We start from the raw sequence: 17,357 nt of genomic DNA on the forward strand, positions 1-17,357 counted from the left end.
ATATAAAAATCACATTTTTAAAATTAAATATTAAATTTATCACATCATTTGTCAATTAAATATTGAATTCAAAATCATATATATTATTTAAATATTAAATTATTTTTTAAAATATATTTATTATAAAAAAAATTATAAGTTTTGTTATTGTAATTAAAATATATGCAAATAGGATTTATACATATGCCTTTTGTAACCTTTTTAATTTAATTAGAAAAGTTGAGTAAATCCCATAAAGTTTTATAGTATGCATATTATGCATATGCTCAAGATAAATTTAATTATGATTTTAAGTTTTTAATTTAAAAAACACGCAAACCAAAATATATTTGTATTTTTATTAAATTATATAATTATAGAAGCTTAAATACAGAAATTATATAATGTTTGATGCTTGTTTTAAGGATAGGTGAAGTATTTACCCAATACGTTGGAGGGTTTAACGAGATCACACACTCTTCCAGAAGTTTTTATTGTCATATTTTTAACTTTGATAATTTACATGTTGAAATTTATTTATAGATAAAAATAAAAATAATTAAATATATTTGTAGAGAGTTTTTTAATTTTTAATTATTTGATGATTTTAGAATTTCATGAAGTATTAGTGGCAATGTAAAAATGAAAAAAGGAGAAATATGTTAAGAGGTATGTATTTAATTACTTTCGAGATGGTGTAAAAGGATGAAATGAAAAAAATGAGTTGACTTTCTGAATATATAATGTTTATTTATAGAAACTGTGTATAACTTTGTGAATTTTGATTTTTCTTCACATTAGTATCTTATTTTTGATACTAAATATAATGCATATGTTTCTTATAGTGCATCCTTTAAGTATCTAAATGATGGAATCTTGCTACAATTTTTTTTGGAGTTGTAGAGAATGAATTGTTCTTGTGCATAGTTGTATATGCATGATTCCATATCTATGTGCATATATGGAGTCCATCTTCCATATATGCACACTTCCATAAATATGTGAATATAAAAAAGCCACACATATAAAGAAGTAATCTTTTGCATATGTGCAGATTTTGTATATGCACATATATATATGGAAGCATGCATATACGGAAGATAGCTTCCATATATGTGCAACTTCAGTATATGGCTTTTGTTTATGTGCATCTTCTATAAGATAGATATGGAACTTTGCATATACAGAAGATTATTTCCATATATGCACAACTTTTATATATGAACATATATATGGAATTCATCTTTGGTATATCCACATTTCCATATCTATGTGCATATATAGAAGTTATGCATATAAAAAAGTTGCAAATATATAGAAGCTATCTTCCACAAATTCACGCTTCCATATATGTGTGTATATACAGAAACTACGCATATATAGAAGCTAACTTCTATATATGCATAATTTTTGTATATACACACATATATATGGAAGTGCGTATACATGGAATATGACTTCCATATATTCGCAACTTGTGTATATGCAAAACTTCTATACATGCACATAGATATGGAACCGTGAATATACAAAAGATGACTTCCATATATATGTGCATATATAGGAGCTGCACATATACGAAAGCCATCTTTTGTATACGTACTCTTTCATATATATAGAGAGAGAGGGGGGGGCAGGGCCGAGAGAGGATATGCATATATACGGAAGCCATATTCTGTGTATGCACATAGATATGGAAGCGTGCAGATAGAGAATATGGTTTCCACATCTATGTGAATATATAGAAGTTGTGCATATATGGAAGCCATATTTTGTATATGCATACTTCCATATCTATGTGCATATATAGAGATTGTGCATATATGTAGGCCATCTTCCATATATGCACACTTCCGTACATATGTGCATATCTAGAAGCCACGCATATAAAGAAGTCATCTTCTGTATATGTGAGGATTTGTATATGCACATATATATATGGAAGCATGCATATACAGAAGATTATTTCCGTATATGCGCAAATTTAGTATATGGCTTATGTATATGTGCATCTTCTATAAAATAGATATGAAACTCTACATATACTGAAGATTTCTTCCGTATATGTGCAATTTCCGTATATGTACATATATATGTAAGTCATCTTGCATATATGCATGCTTTCTTATCTATGTGCATGTAGAGAAGTTGTGCATATACAAAGGTTGCGAATATACATAACCCATATTCCGTAAATGCACACTTCCATATATATATGTGTGTTTGTGTATACATGAGTTGCGCAAATACAAAAGCCAACTTCTATATATGCACAACTTTAATATATACACTCATATATATGGAAGTGTGTACATATGGGAAATGGCTTCCATATATATGTGCATATACAGAAGGAAACAATCTTCTATATATGCACAGTTTCATATCTATGTTATAGAAGATGCACATATACAGAAGCCATATACTTCAGCTATGCATATATGAAAGCTATCTTCCATATATGTTCACTTATATATGTGTGTGTGTGTGTGCATATACAAAATATTCACATATATGGAAGATAGCCTCTTTATATGTGTGGCTTCTGTATATGCACATATGTATGGAAGTGTGCATATATGGAAAATGGACTTCATATATGCAAAAACTCTATCTTTTCACATATATATGGAAGCATGTAGATATAGAAAATGGTTTCTATATATGCACAAATTCTATACATGCACATACATATGGAAGTCATCTTATGTATATGCATGCTTCCATATCTATGTGCATATACAGAAGTTGCACATATACAAGATATTGTTTCTGTATATGTGCAGATTTTGTAGATGCACACACACACACACACATATGGAAGAGTGCATATACGAAAGATGACTTCCTTATAGGTGCACTTCCATATCTATGTCATAGAAGATACACATATAAAGAAGCCATATAATGAAGTTGCGCATATATGAAAGTTATATTCCATATATGCATGCCTATGTGTGTGTGTGTGTGTGTGTGTGTGCATGTGCATATATAAAATTTTCACATACACAGAAGATGAATTCCTTATGTGCGTGGCTTCTGTATGTGCACATATCTATGTAAGTGTGTATATACAGAAGATGGTCTCCATATATGCATAACCTCTATATATGCACATAGATATGGAAGTCATCTTCCATATATGCACCCTTCCATATATGTGCATGTACAAAAGTTGCACATATATAGAATATGGCTTCCATATATGTTCATATTTTATATATATATATATATATATGCAATAGTGTCTATATGGAATATGGCTTCCATATACATTTTCCTCTCGAACTATGAAATGTGTAATTAGGGAAGGCTTATTCAAGGTTCTGTGTAGTGGAAAATTCCATTAGACAAGATGATGAGCATGTTGAATGAAGATGCGTAGTGTGTAGTTCTCAAGAAAGAGGAGGCAAATATTGTGCAATTGAGTATCACGGGAGCTAAGGGATGACCTCACTATCCACTGGAACTATGCAATGCACAATAGAAGGAAAGATACGATAAAATACTGCACAGTGAGGGGTTTTAGTCAGCAATAGGGACATGACTAACCACTATAACTATGCAATGCAAATTAATTGAGGGACATGCTCAGTGAATTGTGAAATTAAGGTTCTTATTGACATATTTCTCACTAGAAATTCACAATGCACAGTAGGACATCCACTGGATGAAGGGATTGTGTAGTTGAGCAAGTTATGGAGATATGGAGATAGGGTTCCAAGCTATAATTGTGTAATACATAGTGGTTTAGGAGGTGACTATGAATATTGCATAGTTGGGGATGGCAGTGAGACAAAGATGACCCCACTATCCACTGCAACTATGCAATGCACAATCGAGGGCCGAAGGAGTCATGAACTAAGCAGTTGAGAAAGGTTGGTAGCCATAGTGATGGCCTAAACTATAAGGTTTCTCAATAAGCAGGTGGATGAGTTTGTCCTCTAGGATTTCACAGTGCATAGCTCCAAGAGGCATAGGAAGCTTCATCTTGACTTAAGACTGCACAATATGCAGTTCTAGGAGGGAGACATATTATCAAGTCGCACAGACATTGAATGCTCTGAAAATGACTAAGTGTGGGATCATGGAGACAAGAGAGTACAAGACATGCAAAGAAGTCCTGGAATAATGATCTCACACTTAGATAACATCAACACAAGCGAAAATTCTCATTAACCAAAAAAAACATGCATAGCTTGAAGCAACAACAAAGTGGCACTTATTTCTGAAGGTAACAATTGAAACATAGCTTTGCGACACTTAGAATACAAGTTAGGACACAAGTTTCAGTTGCAACAAAAAAGTGTGCCAAGTTGTGGGAAAGTGTCTATAAGATATTATTATGGTATATATGATCAATTAATTCAAGGGAGTGCACTAGAGTTGCCTCTAGTAGTGCGCTAAGATCTAACACATGCAAGAGTACAAGCATAAAAGCAACACTTGCGATAGTAATAAAAAGTGAAAATGACACTTACAAAAGCTAAAGAAAGTGAAAGCGACATATACTAAGGCAAAGAGAAATCAAAAGTGACACTTGTGAAGGTGAAAGAAACAAAAAATGATAGTCGCGAAAGTGAAAGAGACACTTACAAAAGAATATGTGCACAAAAACAGATGTGCACAAAATTGATAGTTAAGAAAAGATTTAGATGATGCCATGGTTGCAACTAAGAGTGAGAGAATGAATGACTCATAGGATTACATGCTCTCCGTCAACTAAGATTTCAAATTGACTATAAAAAAGGATTTCACAGTGCAATGTCACCATGAACTATGCAAGTGTTGTCATCAAGTATTACATAATGTGTAGGATTTGAGCAATGCCTATCACCAACGTGCAATCACTGTTGCTAAGGAATGCACAACCACTACTTTCAAAGACTGTGAAAACACTACTTTTAAGGGTTTACATTGGCTGCTAGGCTTATTAGAAAGAAGTGTGCTTGTAAACGCACTAAAAAACTAAGCATGCGTGAGCAAGTGACTTTGGCACTTGAAACCTTTAGAAGAAGACTTAATTTGATTCGGATTTAAACAGTAACACAACAAATTATAGAGATAAGCATAAACACAAAGATGCAGTAGAAATAATACTTCATTTCATTAATGTAAAATACTGAGATATGTTTACAAACAAAAAATGGAAATAAATAGCTAGGGCGATGGTAGCTTATCTCTGAGAAGAGATGTGGTGGCTACATGCCTCTGAACTATGCTACAATGAGGCTCGAAGGCCTATTTATTGTTGAGAAACAATGGAAAACCCTAAACATCCAAAAACCTAACCCTAGAAGATGAAACGCCAAACTGTGGGCCCCGTTTGGGTAAATTGGTACATCAACTTCCTGGGGTCGTAACTTTGGCATACGATCTCCGTTTGACGCATACAATATCTCGTTAGAAAGATATATCTGAGAAATACAACTTTAGGAAGAGAAACATCATTTAGGGCCTCGAAACGGCTCTAGAAGTTTAGGACCCGAAAAACTGCTAAAAATAGTAAACTGTGCTACAATTAAGGAAACTGAAAAGTTGAAAGAAATAATGGTGGGGGCCCAAGTGGACTTGGCGGGTGGCCACTAATATCCACCTGGAATATTCCTCCCCCCTTAGGAAGCAATGGTCCCCTTTTCGTTGAGTTCCTCCATGAGATGAGGAAACTTCTGCTTAACTTGGTCCCTGGTGAGCCACTTGCCCTGGTGAAGGAGTTGGCTTGCTTTGACAACTCGATACAGTTGGATGTGCTCAATGAAGCTATTTGCCTTATTTGTTTCGAACTGGACATGAGCCGAATCTGCGTTAGTAGCTGCAAATGGCATGGCCACATTAATGGGACATAGTGGTTGGAATCCCAAGCCCACCTGAAAAGGGCTATGGCCAGTCGAGCTGTGGAGAGCCTGGTTGTAGTTGTGCTAAACATAGGGGAGGCTCTCATCCCATGTGCATGGATGATTTGAGTTGTACATGCACAGAATATGTACAATCATCCTGTTGACAACCTCTATCTGGCCATCAATTTGAGGATGGAAGGCTGTGGACTTAATGAGTTTGGTGTTCAACATCAACCAGAGATTAGACCAAAGTGTACTGAGGTACCTACTATCTCGATCTGAGATGATAGACTGTGGGATCCCAAAGTGCACCCACACTCGTTCAAAGAAGAGTTTAGCAGTGGCTTCTACTATGATATTCTTCTTGCAGGCCGTCATAATGGCCATCTTCGAGAACCTGTCGACAACCACAAAAACACAGTCATTTCCATGCTTAGTGGAAGGAAGGCCTGACATGTAATCCATGGAGATGGATTCCCAAGGTCGACTAGGGGTAGGCAGCGGGGTATAGAGGCCTTGCTTCTTGATTTTTGGTTTGGCAATGGCGCAGGCAATGCATGATCTTATGTACTTCCTGACATCCTGTCGAAGATTTGGACAGTAGAAATACTTCTGTAGTACTACCACAGTTTTCTCAACCCTGAAACGCCCAGTAGCCCGACTGTAGTGTGCTTCCAAAATCATCTTGGCACGCTCGCTTGAAGGAACACAAAGGTGACCCAGGTGGCATAACAGGGCATACTAGAGGTGAAAATCTGGAACATGCAGAACCCTCCAAGAGTGTCTGGTGTGTGTGGCCAAATTCTCGGTTTCTTTTGTAGATAAGTGGCCAATCAGAAGTCTCATGCCCAAAAGAGTTGAGCATGGTGGTTAATGACATGATCGGTGGTCGACTGAGGCAATCTGCAACATTATTGGTACTGCCCTTCTTATACTTGATATTCAAATGGAACTATTGCAGGTATGTGGACCACTTCTGATGGTGATCATTCTGTAATTTCCCTTGGGTCTGTATGAACTGGAGGGGTCGGTGGTCTGTGTGGATGACCGTTTCCTTCCCCAAAATGTAATGTTTCCATTGTCGGCAGGCCTGCACAATGGAATACATCTCTTTGTCATAAGTGGGATACTTCGGGGCTATGTCTGAAAGTGTCTCACTGTGATATGCCACTGGATGTCCGTGTTGAATAAGGATTGCCCCAATAGCTAGTCAGAGGCATCTGTCTTGACCTCAAACGGTTGTTGCAAGTCTGGCAATGTGAGCACTAGTGTCGAGCAAGGGCGGTCTTTCAACTCTGTGAATGCTTTTTGTTGAGATTCAGACCAAAAGAATTTTCCTTTTGCTCCTCCCTTAGTGACTTGACTCAAGGGCCAAGTGATATGAGAAAATCCTAACATGAACCTGTGGTAGAAGTTGTCAAGACCTAGAAAGCTGCGGAGCTCCATTAGAGTGGTTGGAGAGGGCCAATCCCGAATGACTTGGATCTTGGCTGGATCCACATGCACCCCCTGTTCATCAATAATGTATCCTACATACTGAACCTGGGTTCTGCCAAAAGTGTATTTCTCCAAATTAGCACATAACTTGTGTTGCCGCAGTGTTTGGAGAACCTGTCGGATGTGCTGGAGGTTCTCTTCCCAACTTTTGCTGAAGATCAGGATGTCATCCAAGTATACCACTACAAATGGGTTGGTGAATGGCCACAATATGTCATCCATTAGCCTCATGAAGGTTGCAGGAGCATTCGTCAATCTGAAAGTCATAACCAACCATTTGAAAAGGCCCTCCTTGGCTTTGAAGGAGTCTTCCACACATCGGAGGGTTCGATTGGTACTCGGTGATATCTTGACTTCAAATCGATCTTATTGAAATATTTTCACCCCTTTAGTTGGTTCAGGAGGTCATCGATCCGTGGGATCAGGTACCTATTATAGACAGTGATCTTGTTCAGCGCTCGATAGTCAATACAGAGTCTCCAAGTCCCATCCTTCTTCTCTACCAACACGATCGAGCTCCCACAGGGTGATGAACTCGGACGGATGTGACCTTTATGCAGCAGCTCCTAAATCTGCCTCTTGATTTCATCGTTCTCAAGAATGGAGCGCCGATAGATTGGTCCATTAGGCAGCGACGCACCTGGGGTTAGATCAATGGAGTGCTTGACCTGACAGTGCAGAGGAACCCCTGCAGGGGAGGTGAAGTTGTCCTCATACTCCTCCACGACCTTGTCCATCTGTAGTTGTCATGTGGAGGGGCCTTTTCTAGAGGTCGTGGCCACCGTCTTCTTCTTTCCTTGAGGGCGTATCATCAAGAAAACAAATTTCCTTGTTTTGGAAATGAGCTTACTGCATTGTTTTTCAGTAACCAAAGAGATGGCGGTAGGCGGTGCTACCTCTGGTATCCTGTACAACTTATTTCCCAAAGTAATAATAATAGCATGGGGCCTTGATTCATACACATCATGTCGCTTCCATAAGTATGGTTGTCCTAATAATACATCACAAACTTCAAGGGGAGCAATGTCACACAATACCTCATCCGTGAAGGGCTTGATGTTGTATGGAAGGCGACACTGCTGGCTCACACGAAGATCCCGTCCTTGGTGAAGCCACCCAATGGTGTACGGTTGTGGATGTTTTGTGGTTGGTAAGCCCAGCCACTTCACGACCTCTGCCGAAATGAGGTTCTTTTGGCTCCTGCTGTCGATAATGAACTGTAGCGGGGATCCCTTTACCCACATCTGGGAGTGGAAGAGACACTCCTCCTCCTCTAGATCTTTGGGTTCCTCCTTCTGGATCTTCGTGGTGGCAACGGTGGCGTTGGGCTCCGCATCGATAATCTACTTCCCTTTGTCATTCCCCTTGTCGGGTTCTGACTCAGAGTCGAAACATGCATTTGATTCTGAAACCTTTAGCTCAGCCACTAGTGACTTCTTGGCCCGACACTCACTTGTGTTGTGAGTGGAGCTCTTATGGAACTCACACCATTTTCCCGTGTCCTTTTTTGGCTTCGTGGTGCTGTTCTTTTCTTGCAACTTTGGCGGGTTGTCTTGGGCCACCCCGCCTTGGCTTTGTCCTTTGTTCTGCGATTTGAGGGCACCTTTCCCTTGCTTCGGATTTGCAGATCCAAAGTCTCACTTCTTCTGTTTAAACTTTTGCTCGACCTTGATGGCATATCGGTATGCCATGCCAAGCGAGGAGATGTTCAGGAATTCTATTTCTTCCTGGATGTACTTGTGCAGGCAGCCGCGGTATTTGAGTATCAAATTCTACTCTGAATCCTTGATACCCAACTTTGTGCAAAGGGTATGGAAAATATTGGTAAACTCTAGCACATCTTGGTCCCTTCCCTGCCGCAACGTGGTCCACTTTATGTATTGATCCTCATAGCTTTTGAGAGGGTAGTATTTCTCCTTAACGGCATCCCGGAATGAATTCCAGGTGGGTGCGGCTGAAAATAGTGAGCCGATACATTCATCCTTCTACTCACAGTAGGTTTCCCACCAGTCCTTGATGTGGGGGGCTGCTTTGAGAAGAGCGAAAATAATCTTTTCCCGACTGGAAAAGTCATGAACAAAAAAATAACCCTCTAGCAGATTTAACCATTTATCAAGCACATTTGCGTCTATCTGACCCTCGAATATGGGGATTTCAAAATTAACTTGTACCTTAAATGGTGTGGTGTTTCCAGAGTAGCTGTGGGAAGCCGATGCATCGCCCCTGGGTAGCCGCTGAATAATCTAGGCAAAGTTGTCCATCATCGCATTCCTTTGTCGCTCAAGGGCTTCTTTGAGCAAGATTTTGATAGGATCTCCTGCTCCCTCGTCTTTCTTTTCATCTGCCATGGGAGGTCGTCAGGTTTTGCGAGGCTGGTCTTGCAAAGGTTCGACTAGTTCAAGCCCTAACTCCTTATATCCCGACCTCATTGGGGAGATGCAAAGAAAAATAGATAAAAAGCAGACCACTCTGATACCACTAATCCGGATTTAAACAGGAACACAACAAATTACAGAGATAAGCATAAACACAAAGATGCAACGGAAATAATACTTCATTTCATTAATGTAAAATACTGAGATATGCATACAAACATAAAATGGAAATAAACAGCTAGGGCGATGGTAGCTTATCTCTGAGAAGAGATGTGGTGGCTACATGCCTCTGAACTGTGTTACAATGAGGCTCGAAGGCCTATTTATTGTTGAGAAACAATGGAAAACCCTAAACATCCAAAAACCTAACCCTAGAAGATGAAATGCCAAACTGTGGGCCCTGTTTGGGTAAATTGGTACATCAACATCTCGGGGTTGTAACTTTGGCATACGATCTTCATTTGTTGTGAAAAATATCTCATTAGAAAGATCTATCCGAGAACTACAACTTTGGGAAGAGCAACATTGGTCCATGGATCCATGTTGCTCCTAGTTTTCCCAAAAAACGTCGTTTAGGGCCCCAAAACGGCTCCGCAAGTTTAGGACCTGAAAAATGCTAAAAATAGTAAACTGTGCTACAATTAAGGAAACTGAAAAGCTGAAAGAAATAATGGTGGGGGTCCAAGTGGACTTGGCGGGTGGCCACCAATATCCACTTGGATCATAATTACTTAGGAAAACATTGTTTAGTCACAAAGAGATTATGAAAAATCATGGAATGACAGATCATAAGATCACAAGGAGGCTACAAAATTCAAGTACAGGCAAAATTTTGCAAGGTGTTTTTTGCAACGACAACACTTCCATATATCAATCCATTTTAAGAGTTATCAAGAATGAATGTATGGGGTGAAATGACCATATTATTTTAAGACAAGTCAATGTCGAGGGTTCTTTTAGACTTGTCATTTCCTTATCACTATTGGAGTGTTATGATTCATGGGAATGTTTTTGCCCACTCTTTTTCGAAGCCAAGATTATGTGTGATTTACTTTTCCTTTTAGTTAAGGGGTGGACCCTGTTGAAGAATATAACTAGTGTTGATCTTCATAATTATATTTGAGTCATGATGTAATGTATTTGTCAAAAGAAAGAAAAATAAATTTTGTTATTAAAGAAATTGACTTACTAAAACATGAGTTTCATGCTTAAGTCAACTGTTTTTAGGTGAAAGCCTCCATTGACAAATTCTAGGGTTTATGTCAAGCGTTCTTGTCCATGTAATATTCTAAAATACCCTTCTTTATCTCTATTCATCAAACAATAAATTTATTTTATTGTAAAATACATCAATTAGACCTCCACCAAGTCGGCCTCAAACTAGACAAGTTGGCCTAAACATAGGGGAAAAAACTCATATATAAAGGAAACAACTTGACCGCATTTTTCACTCACATTCACATGTTTGATATACAACTTCTGTGGCTACAAAAAAGTGTGAATTTGTAAGGAAGAAGATCAAAGGGATTAAAAAAAAGGATCTTACCAAGCAAGAGACGTCAAGTTTTTCTTTATCCTATACCACATGTGCGATGTTATGGAGTGTTGTAGGGGGCCAAAATTCTATAGTAGTCATGGAGGCCGAAATTATGAAGCTGGGGTTGAAATTTTGTAGATGGGAAGTCAAATTTCTTGATTTTTGCTTGGGTGAAGTTGATGGATAAGAAGAGACTACTAAATCATCTTGGAAGGTTGATTTGGTGGAGGAGGAAGGTTTGTTGGTCTAAGGTCTTGGTATATCTCATTTTGAATCTACTGAAGGAAGAGTTCTTTGACTGGCTTTTCCCTTATATAGGGTTTTAGCCCTCGCTGAGTGCCTACATCCGGTGCCCATGATCTTCATGTTTTTGTTTTGATAATTACTTTATGAGAAGAAGATAAAGTAAGAACACAAATAATTTAATAAGAACATAATAATATCACAAGTATTTATAAATATAAGAAAATATTTCTGCCTTTTTGATTTTCTAACACGGTTTTAGAGCTAACGTGAAGAAGAAGGAAAAAGGAAGTTTAAAGATATATTGAGGAAAAGAAGATAAAAGAAATGTCATTAAGGAAAAAGTATCATATAAGGAGATAAGTCTAGTATCTACAGGAACTATGCCAAACTCAATGAAGGGAGAAAACAAACTAGAAGGAGCCTCAAACTATAGGGCCTGGAAAAAGAGAAAAGATCTCATCCTCAAAAAGAAAAACTTTTGGATCTTGTTCAAGGAAAAGTCAAGAAACTCGTAGATGAAGAAAATAAAGCAAGGGTCAGAGAAACTGAAATCTTGGTGACGAACCTAATAGTGGATGGAGTAAAGGAAAACTTAATTCCATACATTTTCAACATAAATTCTACTCAAGAAATGTTTCAGGCTCTCTTCAAATTATTCACAATCAAGAATATTGGTCAAATAGAAAGCCTCAAGAATGAACCAAGAACTATTAATATGATGAATGATGATACCATTTCATCATATTCAATAAGGATAACTAGAATCCGAGATGAACTCCAAGAAATAGATGAAACTGTACTAGAAAGAGTGCTTGTAATTACTGTTCTTCTAGGAATACCAAAATATTGGAGTGATTTTGCATAAGGAATCAAAAGTTGGAAGGATACACCAACATTTGAGAAAATGTGGTATGCATGATGTCAAGAAGAAGATCAAATATTTTTAGTAAACAACAATATGGAAGATGAAGAATAAAACACCTCTAATGCCCATTATGCTCATCACACAAAGAAGGGAACCTTCAAGAAGTTAAAAGGACAAAAGAAGAAAGTTTACCTACCAAATATTGAATGTTATAATTGCCACAAGATGGGTGATTATAAAATCCATTGTCCTCATAATACAAGGAATAAGAAGAGAGATAAGGATCAAGTAAATATTGTCGATGAAGCATTATCAAAGAATAATAAGTCTGAGGAATCAGAATTCAAGGACATATAAGCTACTAAGTCCTATATACATATCCTTCTTAGTCTTGTATTGTTTTCCTTTATGTTTTGATTTCTAGATTTTGTAAGTATAACATGCCTTGTTGGAACATTTTTGAATTATTTTGATAGGTTGTAGGTATCCCTCAAAATGATTGGGTTAAGTGAGAGCCTCCACCATTTTACCAAAAAGATAAGTATTTTGTTCTTAATTTCATCCTTTCATGTTTGGTTTCCTCCTCACATAAAGACTTATTTATATTATATACTAATAACCCTTTTTCTTCTTTATATTTTCCATAGTTAGGAAAGACTGCAAAATACACAAAGGTTATGGAGGAGACCTGAAAGGATAAACTTGAAGCATGGAAGCATGGAAGAAGCTATGCTGCAAAGGAATACCTTCAATAATTGATCTCCTACAATGTTTGTTAAGGAATAACTCAAGGTATGTCTTTGACTATAAGCTTTATCATAAATTTCTCTTCATGTAAAAGGTATCATCATTCTTCTTTTGAAATTTATTTTACATTAGTGACATCGCTATGTCTAGGATTTTTAATCACAAAAGATTCTTGTTAGGGTGATTAATCATTATATTGAATCTACCCTCATGGTATTATTTGATCATTCTTGTGTAAACCTAATTCTTAGGGTTCACTATAAAACCCTAGCCTCTTGTTGCTAAAGGTATGTTAATATTAAATATGAAAATATATTTTACTTAGGGTTTTTATAATTTGATAATTAAGGTTTTGAGATCATTATGTTAGAAACCCTATCCCTTTAGGGTTTTCTAATAATGTCTAAATTATGTATTGAAACCCTAGATCTTTAGTGTTTGGTAAATTAAGGTTTATGAGCAAAACCCCTTGTAATGACTATAGTAAGATCCTAAGAATGAAGCCCTACGTGTATGTTCGTATGTTTGATCAAAACCCTAGCCCAATGAATTTTTTTGTATAAAACTTTGATGTATTGATGTTTGTGTCTTGGGTTTACCTAGTGGGTATGAATATTGATGATAAATGCTAGTACATAAATTCCTAGATATGTATATGCAAGTATGATAACCTAATTGTTGATACTCATGCTTTTGTTGGTGAATTCTAGGGTATCTAACAAAGCCCTAGTAGAGATTGATATTCAAGGATGTGATTGTTTTCTCATATAGTTTTGATAAATCTATGGTTTGCAGCAAACCCTAGTAGAATTATGACATGTAAAAGCATATTTTTGATGTAAATCGCTATGATTGGATTATTATTTTTTTGAAATATAAGGCTTTGTGTCTCGAAGATGAAGCCTAGGATTTGTGACAAAAGCCTAGCAAGAAGTTGAAGTGTAGTATGTAAAGAGATGTAACTTATGCTCATTATAAACCTAACTAGGTTTAGGTGTTTGATGTGTAAACTCAAAATGCTTCCATATGATTATGATATAGTTAAATTCATGCTTCTGTATGTTCGTACTTGCTATTAAAGTTTTTCAAGTACATAATCTTCAACATGTTGAAGATGTTCATAAGTAAAGATGACTCTTGATAATATTCATAAGCATGATGAAGGAAGCTATGTGAATGATCATGATTAAGATAACCTTGATACCGTAAGAAGGAATATAAGCCATGAAAGGTTCTCCGATGTTATGAAAGAAGGAAGTGGTCGATATCCTTATGTTAAGAGGGAGCTTGGATAGAAGAAAGGGCATATCTCCCCAATCAAAAGGGAGGGAATATTATGACAATGAATACTTTGAAGTAAGAAAAAGTACTATCAATACGTGTTCATGAATTTGCAAAAAAAAGGATTTGAGAAAGATCTGAAGATGTATTTGGTCTTGTTGAAGAAATGAAAGAAGAAGAAAGCTTCCAACAAATTGTATATAACTTGATAAAGAAAGTAACATAAAAAAATAAATTAGTTTACATAGATATTCAAAGAGTTTAGTTAAAGCTTTTATTGAAATATTGTTAAAAATACAAGAGTTATTTATCTTTCTCACTATTAAAAGTGAAGATATATGTTTTTTTGGTTAATTAATTTTTTTCTCCTAATACAAAATTTTATTAAAAAAAATTATCACATTTTACTACATCTTCTTGATATTAGATTGTAACATCAACAACAAACTCACTCATAATTCTTTTAATTACAACTAATCAAACATGCATATTAGTTTTTGTTTTTAACTATCATTGGCATCGTTTTTATTATTTAAAATATTTTTTTTATTGTAAAATTCAACTCTACACATAATAAGAGAATTAAATTGTATTTTTAAATTTAAATATCTAAATTAATTTAAAATTATAAATACTTTGACATTTAACCAAATTTTAATCATAGTACAATTGCAATTAAAACCATGAATATTACATTTAAAATAATAAAAATAGATGATAGCCTCACTTCTCACGTTATTCATTTAAAGATCTTTAGTCTATCAACTTTAGTTGGAAAATCCTAATCTATGGGCCCAAACCAATTCAATGTGAGAAAAACACATAACTAAAACACATCCAATGTGGAATAAACACAAACACATCGCCAAAAAGAAGGTATTTGTTCAATTATCTCTCTAAAGAATGTGGAATCCACAATGTGTGGATAATAGGTATGATTCACATGGAAATTTCATTGGTAGCTTAGATTTTCCTATATAAGTTTCCATGTGAAATACCGGATGAACTAGTCGAGTGTAATCAAAGGTTTTGTTTATATAGTTTGGAAAATATTGCTCTCGAAGTTTTATGTTCAATGAGTTTATTAAAGGGTTTGTTAGGAAGTCGATATATGCTGCTAATTATTAGTGATTAAATTAGTTTGCTACTTGGGGTGGCTGTCTTCTATTGATCTTGGGCAAGTGGAGTTAAGTAAAAGTGTTTCAGGCTTTGTGGGTTTTCTTAACCTAGGTCTAACGTGCATAGAAAATATAGTTGTCTTCTTTTGTAGTTTGCTAAGAGGCTCACTCTATTTGGAGATGGGTGCCAAGGATGCTCTAACCTTCCTAATAGTTCCCTTAAAGTTGAAGAAGATAAGTGGGTTGGAGGACAACATCTCCTTTAGTTTTGGACTCACCACGTGTTGGAAGCGAGATCTATCAGATTGTTTCGTCATACTGTTGGCAAAGTAGACTCCCAATAGTTCTATATCGGTAGCTTCAAAAATCCATATTGCACCCCAAATCCAAGGAGCAATTAATAACCACCTTTAATTCCTTCATATTTTCCCATATAAGACAAGATAATCATTAACGTTATACTAGCCATGAAGAAATTGCCAAACGTCCTCTTAACTTGCCAATTAACCCTAATTTCTTCATAAGTTTCCATATTAGACAAGACAAACATTAACATCAAATCTAGCCAAGGAAGTTTCGATACAAAAAAAATCCAAACAAAATATAATAGTAATGACTGTCATTTAATGATAAGAAGGAACAAAAGAAAATGAACATGGGATTTTAATTCTCTTATCCTTTACATATATAAGACTTTACAATTAACAGAAAGATCATTGTACTAAGTTGAACCGTAGATGTCCCGAACAAGAAGGAATTTTTCAACCAATATAAGGGCTTCGTTGAGGTTTGTAATTTGGTTTTCCAATCTAACGAGACTTGTGGGTGGTTGCGTTAGGCAGAAATAAAGTAGCAATCCCACTAACTCGATCAAAAGTCTCTTTGGTGATAGGTCTCTATATATAAAGATAAAATTGTTTTAAATGAGTATAATTTCATGAAAAGTAATTTTTTATATGACTACAAAAAATGTTGGCTTTATAACAAAAAATTATTTAGACATAAATAGTTTGATCATAGAATCACATTTTAAAATTTCTTTACTTTAATTATTTAGCAATATCTATGTATTCTTAAATCTAAGAATAATTTATTTTATATAGTGTGTATCATTTAATAAAGGCAATGAATCACTCTATATTTGGAAATAGCAAATAGAAGATATATCTTCGCATTAACCATCCAAAAATAAATTATAATTTGTTACACTTGAAAAAATATATAAATTTGTTTATGTTTAGTTATTCACTTAATTTTTTTTATTTGCTAAATAATGTGAGTGTAAATATCATTTTCATGCCAACATGATCTTCGACCATTATCATGGAAATCACTGGAACGTAGCAGGGTGCAGTTAGAAAAGGTGTGGTCGTAAAATCGACAAATGCGAAAATGTTACAAATGAAAACGCTGCATGAACGTTCAATAAAAAAAATTAGATGAATTCCTACTACTGCAAGAAATCTGTGCGAGTGGGAGTAAATTACTACAATTTATTATAACTAATATCATAATTGATTGTAAACCTGTAATTCTTTAATGAAGCAAAACCCAAAGAAAATAATAGAGAAGCTTCACTAATGACCAGCTTATTCACACTCGATGATCGTTTCGTCTAGCAAAAAAAAAAAATATGATTCATTTATGTGATGCTCAAATATAGCAACAACTTACATCCAAAAATCACGAATCAATGTGATATCAACAAGGCTATGTGCAATTACATCCGAAGGATGAAACGTATATTTAATGGAAGAATATGAATATTGCTGGTGCTCTTAAGAATGAAATTATTGTAAGGAGAAACCGGTCAGCCAAGTGGGAGAGTTAACGCTAAATAGTGGGCTCGAAAACTTTTAATATGGTCTAGCACCA

At 35.7% G+C, this 17,357-nt stretch overlaps 1 pseudogene; it reads right to left on the minus strand.

Moving 5' to 3' along the window:
- LOC149152078 (formin-like protein 14) overlaps positions 1-17,357 on the minus strand; it is a 61,147-nt pseudogene that overhangs the window by 12,609 nt on the left and 31,181 nt on the right.

This window comes from Pinus tabuliformis, chromosome 9 (assembly GCF_031772625.1).
Source record: "Pinus tabuliformis cultivar Carrire ecotype Pingquan chromosome 9, CPIR1, whole genome shotgun sequence".
Taxonomy (NCBI): domain Eukaryota; kingdom Viridiplantae; phylum Streptophyta; class Pinopsida; order Pinales; family Pinaceae; genus Pinus; species Pinus tabuliformis.